This window comes from Neltuma alba, unplaced genomic scaffold, assembly GCF_004799145.2.
Source record: "Neltuma alba isolate B1F8T4 unplaced genomic scaffold, ASM479914v2 tig00010610_pilon, whole genome shotgun sequence".
NCBI lineage: Eukaryota > Viridiplantae > Streptophyta > Magnoliopsida > Fabales > Fabaceae > Neltuma > Neltuma alba.
This window is the reverse complement of record NW_021635468.1, coordinates 578,861-592,186: the sequence shown is the minus strand read 5'-3', so window position 1 is coordinate 592,186 and position 13,326 is coordinate 578,861. Positions and strand designations below refer to the sequence as shown.

The 13,326-nt window shown below is 37.2% G+C and overlaps 1 long non-coding RNA gene across 1 annotated transcript; it reads right to left on the bottom strand.

The window, feature by feature from the left end:
- Positions 1-11,326: 11,326 nt before the first annotated feature.
- On the bottom strand, positions 11,327-12,557 carry LOC114757544 (uncharacterized). Its single transcript, XR_003741572.1, has 2 exons — positions 12,317-12,557; positions 11,327-11,705 (listed from the first exon to the last, which is right to left on the bottom strand). It is a non-coding gene; the product is annotated as an uncharacterized LOC114757544 (long non-coding RNA).
- Between the last annotated feature and the right edge of the window lie 769 nt (positions 12,558-13,326).

The window sequence follows — 13,326 nt, the reverse complement described above, 5'->3', positions numbered from 1 at the left end:
TTCATTCAATATGTAATAATTTCATATCTCTGATAATTTGAAATCTTATTTTCTTTTGCTATACTGGGTGGATAAGAGTTGAGGACAAATTTTCTTGTTGGTTGTGGGAGTTTTCTCTACAATAGCTACGGGATCTTTTCTTGCTTCAAGGCCAGCATTCTCTTCTTGTCACAACCTTTTGCTGAATGTAAGTTATACGATTTGTGGTCCTATTTTGTGAATACATTGGCTCTGTTTGCTGAATGTTGTTGTGTGCAATTTTAGACCAACAATTCTCTTCTTGTCACATATGTCGTGTTGAGTGTTGCTTAGTCTTGAGAAGGCTTTCTGTTATCTTAATGCCAATCTGATTCTATGCCCCAACCCCATGACTTTGTAGGATTAAAGTCAGAGCATCTTTGAGTTGAACATTCTATTTTGCTGAATCTGATTCTATTCTATTTTTTCACGTAAAACCAAAAAGTAGTTTCTTTCATATTAGATCCATTTATAAATCCATATAGTATTACTTGCCTTTTAAAAGTCCCCTTGTCAAGACTGTGACACTACAAGCTAATTTTCTATTTATTACGGTTTCGTATATTAATAAAAGTTGAATATAGGCATATATTTTGCATGGAATGTGAGGTAACTCATTATATATATCCTTGCACCTCTTTGACGAGTTGCTTTTTCTTGAGAAAAGTATTTATGATTCTATGTATAGTCACTGAGTAGGTCATTTCTTAAAATTTTTTTTAAAAAAAATAATTATCCCTAGTATAAGGTGAACACGTCGATCTCAGTTGGAATATATATATATATATTTTCCCGATCCACTACTGATCATTAGGCAATATTCTACCATGCGGGATAGGCCATATAGGTTTATATTTATATATATTGCCAAAACTTGACTTCTTTAACCAGGTTTGAAAAAAAAAAAAAAAGTGTTTTGCTTTGTGTATTGACTCTCCGATATTGTGTTGCAAAGGCACCGATATTGGGATAGTGGTTGCATATAGAAAAAGAGGAAATGCAAAAGTGTTACCTATATATTAACTATATATCAATGTCCAATAACGTCAGTAGTAGTGTATCAAACTCATACAATGTATTTTTTATATATATATAAATGCATATTAGTATATCAAATGTTTGGTGGATATAGCCTTAAAGAATAAGTTCTAAGTTTGAGAAAACCCGAGCTTTGAGTGAAGAGAGTCTTGAAGTTTGATATGGTATTCTTTTTCCAATACTATTAAATAGTTCTTCTGGATTTTAAATAGTATTTAGGATTTTTTATTTTCAGTTATCTAAAAAATCATTTAATGAAGGTACAACATCTTTCCTTTCGTTTCAAAACTTCCATGTTCTCTTCCCACTGTCCATTCATTTGGCCCTCACACCCAATTACTTATAGGAACTTCCTGTACCGTGTTTTTTTTTTTGGATAGAATTGGTGAATATGTCATCATATGCTGGAAATTAATGAATTATGGTATCTTTTCTTATCCTTAGTGCAATTTTATTTTTGGACTTGACTTGATTTGGTTGTTGTTGGGATTAAGTTGAGAAGAATCTTGCCTTCCATAACATGCACTTATATACTCCTGTCGTCTTTTTGTTTATAGGATGAGTTCATGAGAAGAAAGGCAGAACTTAGTTCTGAAAGAGGCTCTCCAAGCATACAATCTAATCAGGAAGAATTTAACATATGGTTAGATGTTATAGGTGGCAAGAACAAGAAGGCCCGCATCTATGGATTTGGGTCTGAGGCTGATGATGATATTTGTACCCAGGGATCTTCTCCTTCCATTAACAGTACAAGTATGAATGCCAATGTTGAAACTGAATTGCGCACGAGGATAACGGAGCTTACACAGGAGAATCAGCAAATCAAACAGGAGCATCAAGAGATGAGAGAAAATTATAACAAAATCATATCTGCATTGGAAGGAATGGGAATTAAACTATCTGAGCCCTCTAGCAGCAATATAAATTTAGGAAATTATTATTTTTATCTTTTATTTCACACTTGACACTTGACATTTGAAGCATTTGGATGTGGGAAAGACTATATATATATATATATATATATCTTTTAATAGCATGTTTGATTTTTTAACAAATTCAATTATCTTTCGTTCCCTCTTAAAAATAAAAAAAATGATTGATCAAATTAAAATAGCACAAAATAAAAACAAAAATAACACAAAATGAAAAAAAAATTGACAAGTAATTCCGTGGGCAAATCTTAGCTGATTAGCCACGGAATTTGCCACGGAATTTTACGTGGCTAATTAGCCACGGAAAGTTCCATCGCTAATTCCGTGGCTGATGAGCCATGGAAAATTCCGTCTGAAATTCCGTGGCTGATTCCGTGGCTAATTAGCCATGGAAAATTCCGTGGCTAATCAGTCACGGAATATTCCGTCACAACTTTTGCGACGGAATACTCCGTCCGTCGGAAATTACCGACGGAATTTTCCATTCCGTCGCAAATCGATTTAGTGACAGAAAAATTTCTGACGGAATGCATTCCGTTGAAAATTCCGTCGGTAATTCCGTAGGTAATTCTGTCAGTAAATCAGTGTTTTTTTGTAGTGCCCGTCGAAGTCTCATTTAATAAATGGGAAGAATGGAAAGGACAGCAAAAAGAGAGGCTTGGCTACAAGGCCCAAAATCATATCCCCACTCCTAAAATAGAAGGGTGCCAGTCGAATCCACCATGTGGTTTTTGGATCTGGGGTAAGCATAAGCCCATTAGATTTCACTAATGTAACAACCAAAGATGCAGAAGAGACTAAACGACAGAAGGAGGTAGAAAACATGGTTATCAGGCAGGACAAAGCTCCTGAAGCTAGTGAAATTCACCAACTGAAAGAGCAATTCATTGATGCAGTACCAAAACCACCAGACCCATCTACAATTGAAGAGAGTAAAGGTTGGCAAAGAGAAAATCATGAAGTAAATGACCGTTGACATGAAACACAAGCAAAAGTAAGAGAAGATTTTAATGGTAATGAGAAGGGTATGGAGGCCATTGAATCCTCACTATGTCTTGGTGTTATTGAGACTTTCTACTCCTGTCCGTATATCATGAATTTTATGTCTTGGAACTGTCGTGGAGCTACATCAAAAACGTTCCCTGGTAGAGTGAAGGATCTGATGAATGGCAAAGAAATTCAACTCCTTATTCTTCTTGAAACACGTATGAGTGGAGAGATAGCAGATAAGGTGAGTAGGAAGCTGGGTTTCAATAGATGGCTGAGATTAGTAGCAACTGGATATACAGGAGGGATATGGGTGCTCTGGCATGAGGAGAACGTTATTATTAGGTATGTCTCCTCTTCGATCCAATACATCAATATCTATATTGAAGTGGTTGGAACTATTCAAAATTTCTTACTTACCTGTGTGTATGCTGGGCCCTGCTATGGTCTTAGAAAAAACCTTTGGCATGATCTAATCAATATCAGCCACAATGTTCAATGCCCCTGCTTTGTGATTGGAGATTTTATTGCATATTTGTCAAGTGATGATACAATAGGGGGAGCTCATCCTAATTTTCACTCTATGCAATAGGTTGGAGAGTGTATTCAGCAGACCCAGCTAATAGAAATAGAGAGTGTGGATGAACGGTTTACATGGGAAAGAAATCCGATAAAAGAAAAACTTGATTGGCTTTTGCCAATGAAAAATGTTCGTTTTCCTCAAGCAAAAGTTTTTCCTTTAAGCAAATTTGGCTCAGACCACAGACCCTTACTTGTGAAATGCTCTCAAAACTATCACAAGAGGAGACCAAAGCCTCATTTCAAATGTCAAGCTGCTTGGCTCTTAGAAGAAGACTTTCTCTCGATTATGCAACAAGGCTGGAATAAGGGAAATTGGGAAGATAGTGTTGCCCATTTCACTGGTATGGCAACAGATTGGAATAGAAGCAAAGTGGGTAACATAGTAAACAAAAAGAGAAAACTCCTAAGATTAGAGGGAGTGGAAAGATCAAGAGCCAGAAGAGACAACCAGTATTTAATGCAGACAGAGAAAGAGTTATGGAGACAATATAATAAAGCTTTAGCACAAGAAGAGCTAATCTGGTTTCAAAAATCAAGGTGCAATTAGCTCAAATAGGGAGATAAAAACAGCAAATTCTTTCATGCTTCAACCATTGTTAGAAGACGGAAGAACTTTATTGATAGGCTAAAAAAATCAGATGGATAATGGATTTTTAATCAGCAAGATCTTAAAACCTTCGCTTTAGGTTACTACCAGAACCTTGTCTGAAGTGAACAGGGAGAAGTTGTGAATTATTCTACTGATCATGGCTTTCTGAACCTCAGAAATGAAGATCTAGCTTTGTTATCACAAGAAGTCACTAATGAAGAGATTAAACAGGCTGTGTTTGATATGGGAGCCTTTAAAGCACCAGGGTCAGATGGAATACAAGCTTTCTTTTACCATAAGTTTTGGAACATAATCGAACCTTCCTTATGTGAAATGGTGAAAGAGATTTTCCAGGATCCGAGAAAGGTGAGATTCATAAATGAGACCAATTTAGTACTTATCCCTCAAATGGAGAAACCTGAGGTTGTTAAAGATTTTAGACCTATATTTCTTTGCAATGTGAGTTATAAGGCAATCACCAAAGTGTTAAGCAAACGTCTCAAAGCCATCATGCGGAAAGTAGTGCGACAGCATCAATATAGTTTCATAGTGGGCAGGCAAAGTAGTGATAACATCATCATAGTACAATAAGTTATTCATTCAATGAAGACTAAAAAAGGACAAAAAGGGTGGCTGGTAGTGAAGGTCAACCTACAAAAAGCTTACGATGGGTTAGAATGGACCTTTATAAGGAACACTCTTAAAGCAAAGGGCATGAGTGATGACTTATATGATCTGATCATGACCTGCATTTCCACTTCTTCCTTCAGAGTTTTATGGAATAGGGAAGCTACAGAGGCCTTCCAACCTTTGAGAGAGATAAGACAAGGTGATCCCATTTCTCCATACATCTTCACTCTCTGTATGGGAAGGTTGAATCATTTAATCAAAGATATGATTGATGAAGTACTGGGAATCCTATTCGGATAACTCCATAAGGCCCCCTACTTTCACACTTATTCTTTGCAGATGATCTGATTCTCTTTGGGGAAGCTTCAAGCCTACAAGTGGAAACAATGATGGACTGTATGAAAATGTTCTGTGATGCTTCAGGTCAACGGATAAATAAAGCTAAAACAAAGATATGTTTCTCCCAGAATGTGCACTACTCAAGATCCCTCGAGTTAAGCAGGCAAATGGGGGTTGGCCAAACCAGTGATCTAGGGAAATACCTGGGTATACCCTTACTACATAAGAAAGCCTCCTATATGACTTTTGCACTGGCACTTGAAAAGACCAGAAAAAGATTGTCGGATTGGAAGAAAAGGATGTCTGAACTTAGCTGGGAGAGCGACTTCAATAAAATATGTTCTTTTAGCCCTTCCTACTTACTATGCGCAAGCTATTTTGCTTCTGAAAAGTCTTGTGAAAAATTTGGAACAAAGTAGTAGGAAGTTTCTTAGGGGAGACAGTGAAGATGGGCATAAGATCCACCTCCTTTCTTGGGACCAAGTGATGCAAGATAAAGATTTGTGTGGATTAGGAATAAAAAATATGAGGAAACAGAATAAAGCTTTTATGATGAAACTTTGCTGGGGTCTGATAACTAACAAGGATGCTTTGTAGGTTAAAGTCCTTAAGGATAAATATCACTGTGGTGATAAGAATCTACCCACGGTATGCAGAAAACATAATTCCTCCCTCACCTAGGGCAGTATTTGTGCTGTTTGGAAGAAATTCAAAAGTGGCATTGGAAGAAAAATAGGCAATGGGATGACCTCTTCCTTTTGGTCTAATAATTGGCCTGAGATGAATATTCCATTGATTGATCTTATTCTGGGATATGAAGACCAAATTGATTGGAATAAATGTGTTGCAGATTACGTGACAACCAATAGTGAATGGGATAGGTGGACAATGGGAACCTGGCTTCACAAACAAGTCATTGACCGCATAGCCTGTGCACATCCACCCCGTGAAGAGAGAGGAGAGGACAAATACTTTTGGAAACTATCTCCTGCCAATTGTTTTTCTGTTAAATTTGTATATTGGTTTCTTTTTGGTGGTACCCAATAGATGAGAGACAACATTTGGAAGATCCTTTGGAGATGGTCCAGCCTAGAAAAGATCCAAACATTTATGTGGTTCTTTACTCATGGAAGATTGCATAAGGCACAACTAAGACCAAGACGGGGGATAGAGGTTTCGACTTCTTGCCCATTCGAATGTGATCAGGAATCAGATGCACCTAATTCGAGATTGTTTGAACGCTGCAGATAGATGGAAATTGATGGTAAAATATGACAAATGGAGTACTTTTAATGAAATTCAAGGATCAAAAGGGATCAAATGGAACCTAACAAATAAGATTGGAATGATTCATACAAAGAAGGTTCCGTGCATGGTCCATGCTATTTGGCTATACTTGTTGGGACATATAAGTGTCACAGTGGAGAAAGATCTTTGAGGGAGAAAGTGCCAGCACGAGACTTAATGCCAATACCAACTTCTTTAAGGCTTGCTTAGATCAAGATCTTTTGAAGCATGGAGGCATTCTTAGTGTCATTCAACCAGCGGACGCTCACCCATGGCATGAGCTTGAAGACTATATCAAAATCGTTGTGGATGCCTCGATATTAGAGGATGGTAGAAGTGGCTGCGGAGGATTCCTATGTGACAGCAATGACCAATGGATTTGTGGATTTAGCTGCAAGTTGACAACAGTTCCCCCTACGATTGCTGAACGAACAGTTTTTATCCATAGTCTCAGTATTGCTAGACTAAAGGATATAGGAAAATTCTTCTCTTATCTTATTGTATAACTACTATTAATTTTGCTATTAGAGGCTGTGACATCGATCATCCTTTCAAGGATGTTATAGATGATGTTAGACTTTTATTGAATAGGGATTAGAAGGTCATAATCTCTCATGTTTGCAGAGAGAATATGGTCATGGCTGATAGGCTAGCAAAGTTCTCGAATAGGATAGAAGGAAATTTTTTGCTCTTTGATCACTCTCCCCCTCTTAGTCAGTAGGTGGAGGTCGATCAAGGATCAGATTGTTGGCTATCTTGTGTTCTCTGTTTTTTCAGTTAGTTATACAATTCTTATTCAAAAAAAAAAATTGATTTGTATTGGTAAAATAATAATTTAAAAAAAGATGACCAAGAGCTTCTGCGATCTAAATTTCACAGTCAATTTACTACCATTCTTGCACTTTCTAATCCCATATAATCCTTTAAAGTAAATCTGGACAGAAAATTTCAGATTGAAGGACAATAGCTAACCCATTTCAAATTTAGCATCATAATGATAAACTCATTATCAGTCTCGGCTGGCAAAGGGAAAAATGATCTAACACCATGTCTTAAACCATTACGTATCCACATAAAAACTAAGTAAATCCTCTAGTTTCAATTAGCAGTTAAGTTTTGAAGAAAATGAAACAATTTCCTTTCTTCCTCATTTCTATATATCTGCGCCATTCACACCATGTATATATATGTATAACGATTTCCATTTAATTCCTAACACTACACACTAACGGCACGTGTGCGCGCGCGCGTGTGTTTGTGCGTAACTTCCTTCTTCCCTTTTAAATTTCAGCAAATTGATTGTTAAAGCTTCTCTCCCATTGAACCCGATGGATACCCCATAAACCAGGAAGCATAAGCTCTGTTTTGGCAGCCATGAACAGGGGGTGAAGCAAGCACATGCAACCCATAACTTACTAAATCAAGCCTCTATCTCCACTTTACTACCTTTATTCCAGCCAGATACTAACTTTCATCCATAACCCAAAATTTAAACCATCATAATCTCTTCCAAAATGCATTGAATGGAAGAAGATAGGAGGATGATTAGAAGGCTTATCTTAATCCAAATCCAACCTTGCATGCAAGCAATCGGCTCCCCCTCAACCTCTTCTCCTTCTTCGTTCTTCTTCCTCTCGCTCCGACTCTCTCAGCTCTCCCTCTTTTCTCTCGGCGTCGCACAGAAATGAAAATGGGAAGGGAAAGAGTGACTCGGATGGGTAAGCGGGTGAGAGAAAATGAAATTACCATTATGCCCTTATCACCATTTGCTTACAATTTAATCCTTCTCTATTTTCTAAAATAATGAAATAATTTCAGAATTTAATCCTTGATAGTTTTAATAAATTTCCTGCTTTCACTAACTTCTTCAGCCCTTAAAATAACTCCTTTAGAATTTTTCCGGTCAAAATTTAACTCCAAACTTTTTTTCTTGAAATTTTTAAGAAAATAGCTCTTAATTCCAAAAATTAATCCTTAATTTATTTTAAGAATTTTATGTCTCAATTAGCTTTTCTGCCTCATAAAATAATTATCTTAAAATTTTTAGCTCAAATATAAACCTCTAACTATTTTAATTGAATTCTCAAGAAAATAGGTCCTTTTAACTCCCAAAATTAACTTTAAAATTATTTAAGCCATTTTTAGAAAATATTTAGTACCGCCATTCTGTTCTTATTATACTAAAAGTGAAGCAATCTCACCCTCGTTAACAGAACCCTAACACCTTTATTGCGTCTGATTTTTATGCTTCCTCCCACTATTCTAATGTCCCACACAAGCTCGCTTCTTTCTTCCAATCAAATAACTCGCACCACCTGCACAGATCTCCATCACAACCCAAGTCCCTTTCATGGATTTCACGTCAGGACACCGTACGGAGTAATGCATTATTCGAATCTCCCTCCCCATATCTCCCACATCTTCCTCTGCCATCAATTTCCTCTTCCCTGTTGATTTTCAAGCGTGCTCTTTCCTTGTGTGCTTCTCCACACAATGAAAGTTCCGAAACTTACTTCCCAAAGTGCAGAACTTTTTCAGATTTTCTGTTTTTGTTTGCAACACTGACTTTGCTTTAAGCGCTTCAAATAACCTAAAGGTCATGTAAATAAAAAAATGGTTCATTTGCGTGAAGATTAACATGCGTTATATAAACTATACTCTAATTAAAGTATCATATATAAAAGGAGGAAAAAGGGAAATTACTCTTAGGAACCTAGCTAGCTTTAATAAAGATATATTCTTCTCAATTACTTAGAGAATTATCAAGGACACACCAAGCTCCAATCTCTCGACCGTTAAATAAGTTGGCAAAATATTGTATGGTTAAATAAATAACTATCAAATTGGTTTAACTTTTTATTATTTAATAAAAAATTTTATTAGTGATTGACTACAGCCGTCAAATGAAAGACAAGAAAAATGTTTATCATCAATTATCAAAGCATAATCAGACACATATTCAAGGAGACGTACATACTGGAGCAAGTTCATATACTGTAGCAATTACAATGAAAATCAGGTCCAGAGGTCAACAGAACAGGAAATTCACAGAAGGAGAAATTTGTAGAGAAAGAAAGTGACAGAGGGGAAACAAAAAAAGAGCCGACGAATTTCACGCCTAAATCCTACGTCAGAAAGAAATAATAATAAGTCATAGAAAGAAGTAATTATTCCTTTATAAGTGTTGTCTGAATCTGAAGGCATGGTTTGGCCCGGGAGAGCTCCTAAAACCCAACTTGTCTAAACTTTTTTGTATCAAAGAAAGAAGTACTCAGTATTTTAGTATTACACTGCAACAGATGCATTAATCGCTTTCTTCGCAAGTTGTCAACTAGTTATAACTTCATACGAGATGAACATTTTTAAGAATTAAATGATATATAAAATTGAAGGACTTGATGAACATTGGAAATAAAAAAACTAGCCCTCAAACTAAATTAAATGTGAATTTGATTCGGGCAGGGTTAGAAAAATAATAGGGACTTAATATGCCTTTTTTTATATAAAGAAGAAAACTATAAATATTATTCTGCATTACAATAAAGAAACGAATAAATAGAAATTATCTAAAGGAACCAAATAGAATCCAGGGGCGTTGCTAACGCATGCTTGGCCAGCATATCAACTTCAAAATTCTTCTCTCGTTGAATGTGTTGAAGCTCAACAAACCAATATCGTTGAAGTATTGTATGACATTCTAAGATTAAATTCCAATTATCATGAAGTTCATCATTTCCATCCTTGATAAGGTTAATTCCATCCAAAGAATCATTTCTTAAGCAGACTCGTCTATGATTCTCGTCCCGTGCCTTTTCAAGACCAATATAAGACACGCTCAAAGTTCCGATGTTAAAGGACTTAAAATATGTCTTTGATAACCGATTCGTTATTTATTTTCAATAAATTCGTTAAATTCGAAACAGCAATTATTTTATCCACTCAAGAAATTTAACGGAAACACATTGTTAATTATGCAAGGAAGACCGACGTAAATTTTTATTATGAGAAAAAAACTATCTCTTAACTTCATATGATGCTTCGTTTCTGAAAATCCAAGTGAAAATAGGCATGACGAACATAATTATTCGTGAAAGCGAAGCTCATCTCTATAGATCTAATCAAATCCAATGTTATACGAGCTGTACATTTACTTCATCACTACCTGGAGGATAGAACATATATATGGTTTGAACAACTGTGAGAAAGAGGAGTACAGTTGCAGCAATAGAAGCACCAGTTTGCCAAGGTGTACTACAATAATCTCGTCTTAGAGTTGCCTTCATTTTGTGCAAAGGATTTTGACAATAGCCATTCAACCTTTGGCAGATATCAAGGTATTCAGAACTAAAAGTAGAGTGAACGACATGTTCCGAGAGACCACTAAATGATAAAGCAACTTTATTGGGATCACCTAAACGGTTTTCGACAATTTTGCTGTGAACAAGGAGATCCACATCTTTATATGTGTCTATTAGCCGATCAAAAAGAAGAGCATAGTCAGCAATCACTACAAAAAAATTGACTTTCAGCGGCGACAAAAGTCGTCATTGAAAGTATAAAATTCAGTGGCGACTATTTTGTCACCGCTAAAAGTAATACCTAAAAAGAATTGGCTTTACCTAGGGCTGAACATGGACCAGACCGGGCCGGGCAGGGCATTAGCCCGTGGTCTGGTCCATTTTGGTGTTCGGGCTAGTCTCCCCAGCCCGAAGACCGGTCCTGCCCGGTGAAGAACCCGTTGTTCTTCGGGTTGGGCGGACTGGACCAGGCTGGACCGGGTTACTGGTCCAGTAGGTCCACCAATCCAGTCTGGTCTAGTCCAGGTCCATATTCTTTGCCCTGTATTTTTTTTAAAATTCCTAATCAATAATTGCCAATCTATTACATAAAAAATTCCTATCTACTTGTCCTAAACAAAGTAACATCATGAGAATACTAAATTCCAAATAAGAATAACTTTAAAACAATCTACAAATTAAAACCGAGGAGCTGAAATCAAGTATAAACTATTAAGCTATAAACAATACAATGAAAAAAGAAAACTGTAAAGCAACAACTAAAATCCATAATATAATATCAAACAATAAACTAATAAAGTCCATTACACTAAGCCTTGAAAGCCTGTGGCTTGCTGGTTCATGCATGCTGCTGCACTTTTCAGCAAAATGCAAGTGCGAATAGGCAGAACCGCAGAACGGCAGAAGGAAAGTCCATTACATAACCCAATTGGGGAGTCATTGAGCCCCTTTGACTTGAAATGGAACCTTGCTCCTCCATTTCAAAGTGATAAATTGATAATATATCTGTAATAAAATGAACCAGAAATGAGAATAGAATGACAATAATGAAGTCTTTTGCTTTCTATTTATTTTTTTTCAACTTCAGGAGCAATAATTAACTGTGGCAGAGCTTAGTTCAGCAACTAAGTAAACAAATTATTTAGTTCAACAATTAAGTAAACAAATTATTTCAGCAATTAAGTAAAAAAAAAGACATATAAATCGGACCAAGTTAGTTCAGCAATTAAGTAACCAAATTATTTCAATCAATAAAAACATTCTATTCAACTCAAAATAAATACTCCATCACAGAGCAGTCAGAGCTTAAAATGGCGCTAGACAGGCTCTCATTTATGTTAGCCTTCTCCCTCATCCAACCCCTACCCAAACAAAAGCAATTTAAATCTGGACATTTAACATACAAAGTTTGAAACTTTATATCTTTAAAGCAACCAGGTCCTTAAAACGAATCCAGGCCCCTTTCAGAAAGGGGGAAAAAAACTTTTATCTGCCTCTTATATGCAGCGAAGATCGTGAGAATAGCCAAGTATTCAAATCTAACAAGAGAATATCATATAGATGTTCTTTGGGAATGAAATACTAATAATAACACTCAAAAGAGGCATCAAACTTACCTGGATCTGTAGTGATGATGACGGAGAAGGAGAGACGCAGCGAGCAAAGAGTGAGCAGCAGTAGCAACTAGCAAGCACAGCAAGCTGCTACGGCTTGGGGTTAGCGGTGCTGCGTTGCACAAATCGCAAACAGGGACGGCGATGGGGGAGAACCAGGTGGCCACTTCACTAGACGCTAGGTTTCGAGTCTGGAGGCAATTTGGGAAATGTCGAAATGGGAATGGAAATTGAGAGGATCTTGGATAGTGGATAGTGGACACCTGATGGTTGATGTGGGACGGTGGGTCATGGGTGATGCACTAGTGCAAAATCGCAAATGGGCCAAGGGAAATCAAACTTGGGCTATTGGTCCCTATAAAACTTTTTCTTATATATATATCTTGCAATTCTTCGGGTAGGACCGGGTTATTAGTCCAACAGGCCTACCTGAAACCCGGTCCTACCCGGTATTCGGGTCAGACCCAGTCTGGCCCGAATTTCACAAGGCTTTTTGGACTTCTCAAAAAATTAGACAGGGTCAGACCAGGTAGAACTGGGTTTACCGAGTTACCGGGATTTATGTGCAGCCCTAGCTTTACCAACGCCACGTCATCACCGCCGGCCACCACGTCATCATCACCGGCGGCCGCCACGTCATCATCATCGGTAGCCACATCATCACCGCTGACCGCCACGTCTTCACTAGCCACCTCCATGTCATTGCCACATCACTCTTCCTCGCCACGTCATCGTCCAAATATTTTCACCTTAAATGTGTCCTCTTCAAGGTTCGAACTCGTGACCACTTCCTTTCGTGTCCAATCTTCTCGCCGCTGAGCCAGATTGAATTTGTTTATTAATATTATAAAATAAAATATATATTATTATGTCACACTTTCAGCGGCGACAAAAAAAGTCGCCGCTAAAAGTCCACTTTCACTGGCGATAAAAAAAGTCACCGCTGAAGGTCCACTTTCAGCGGCGACACTTTTGTTGCTGCTAAAAGTCTTAGTTTCAGCCGTGAACTTTCA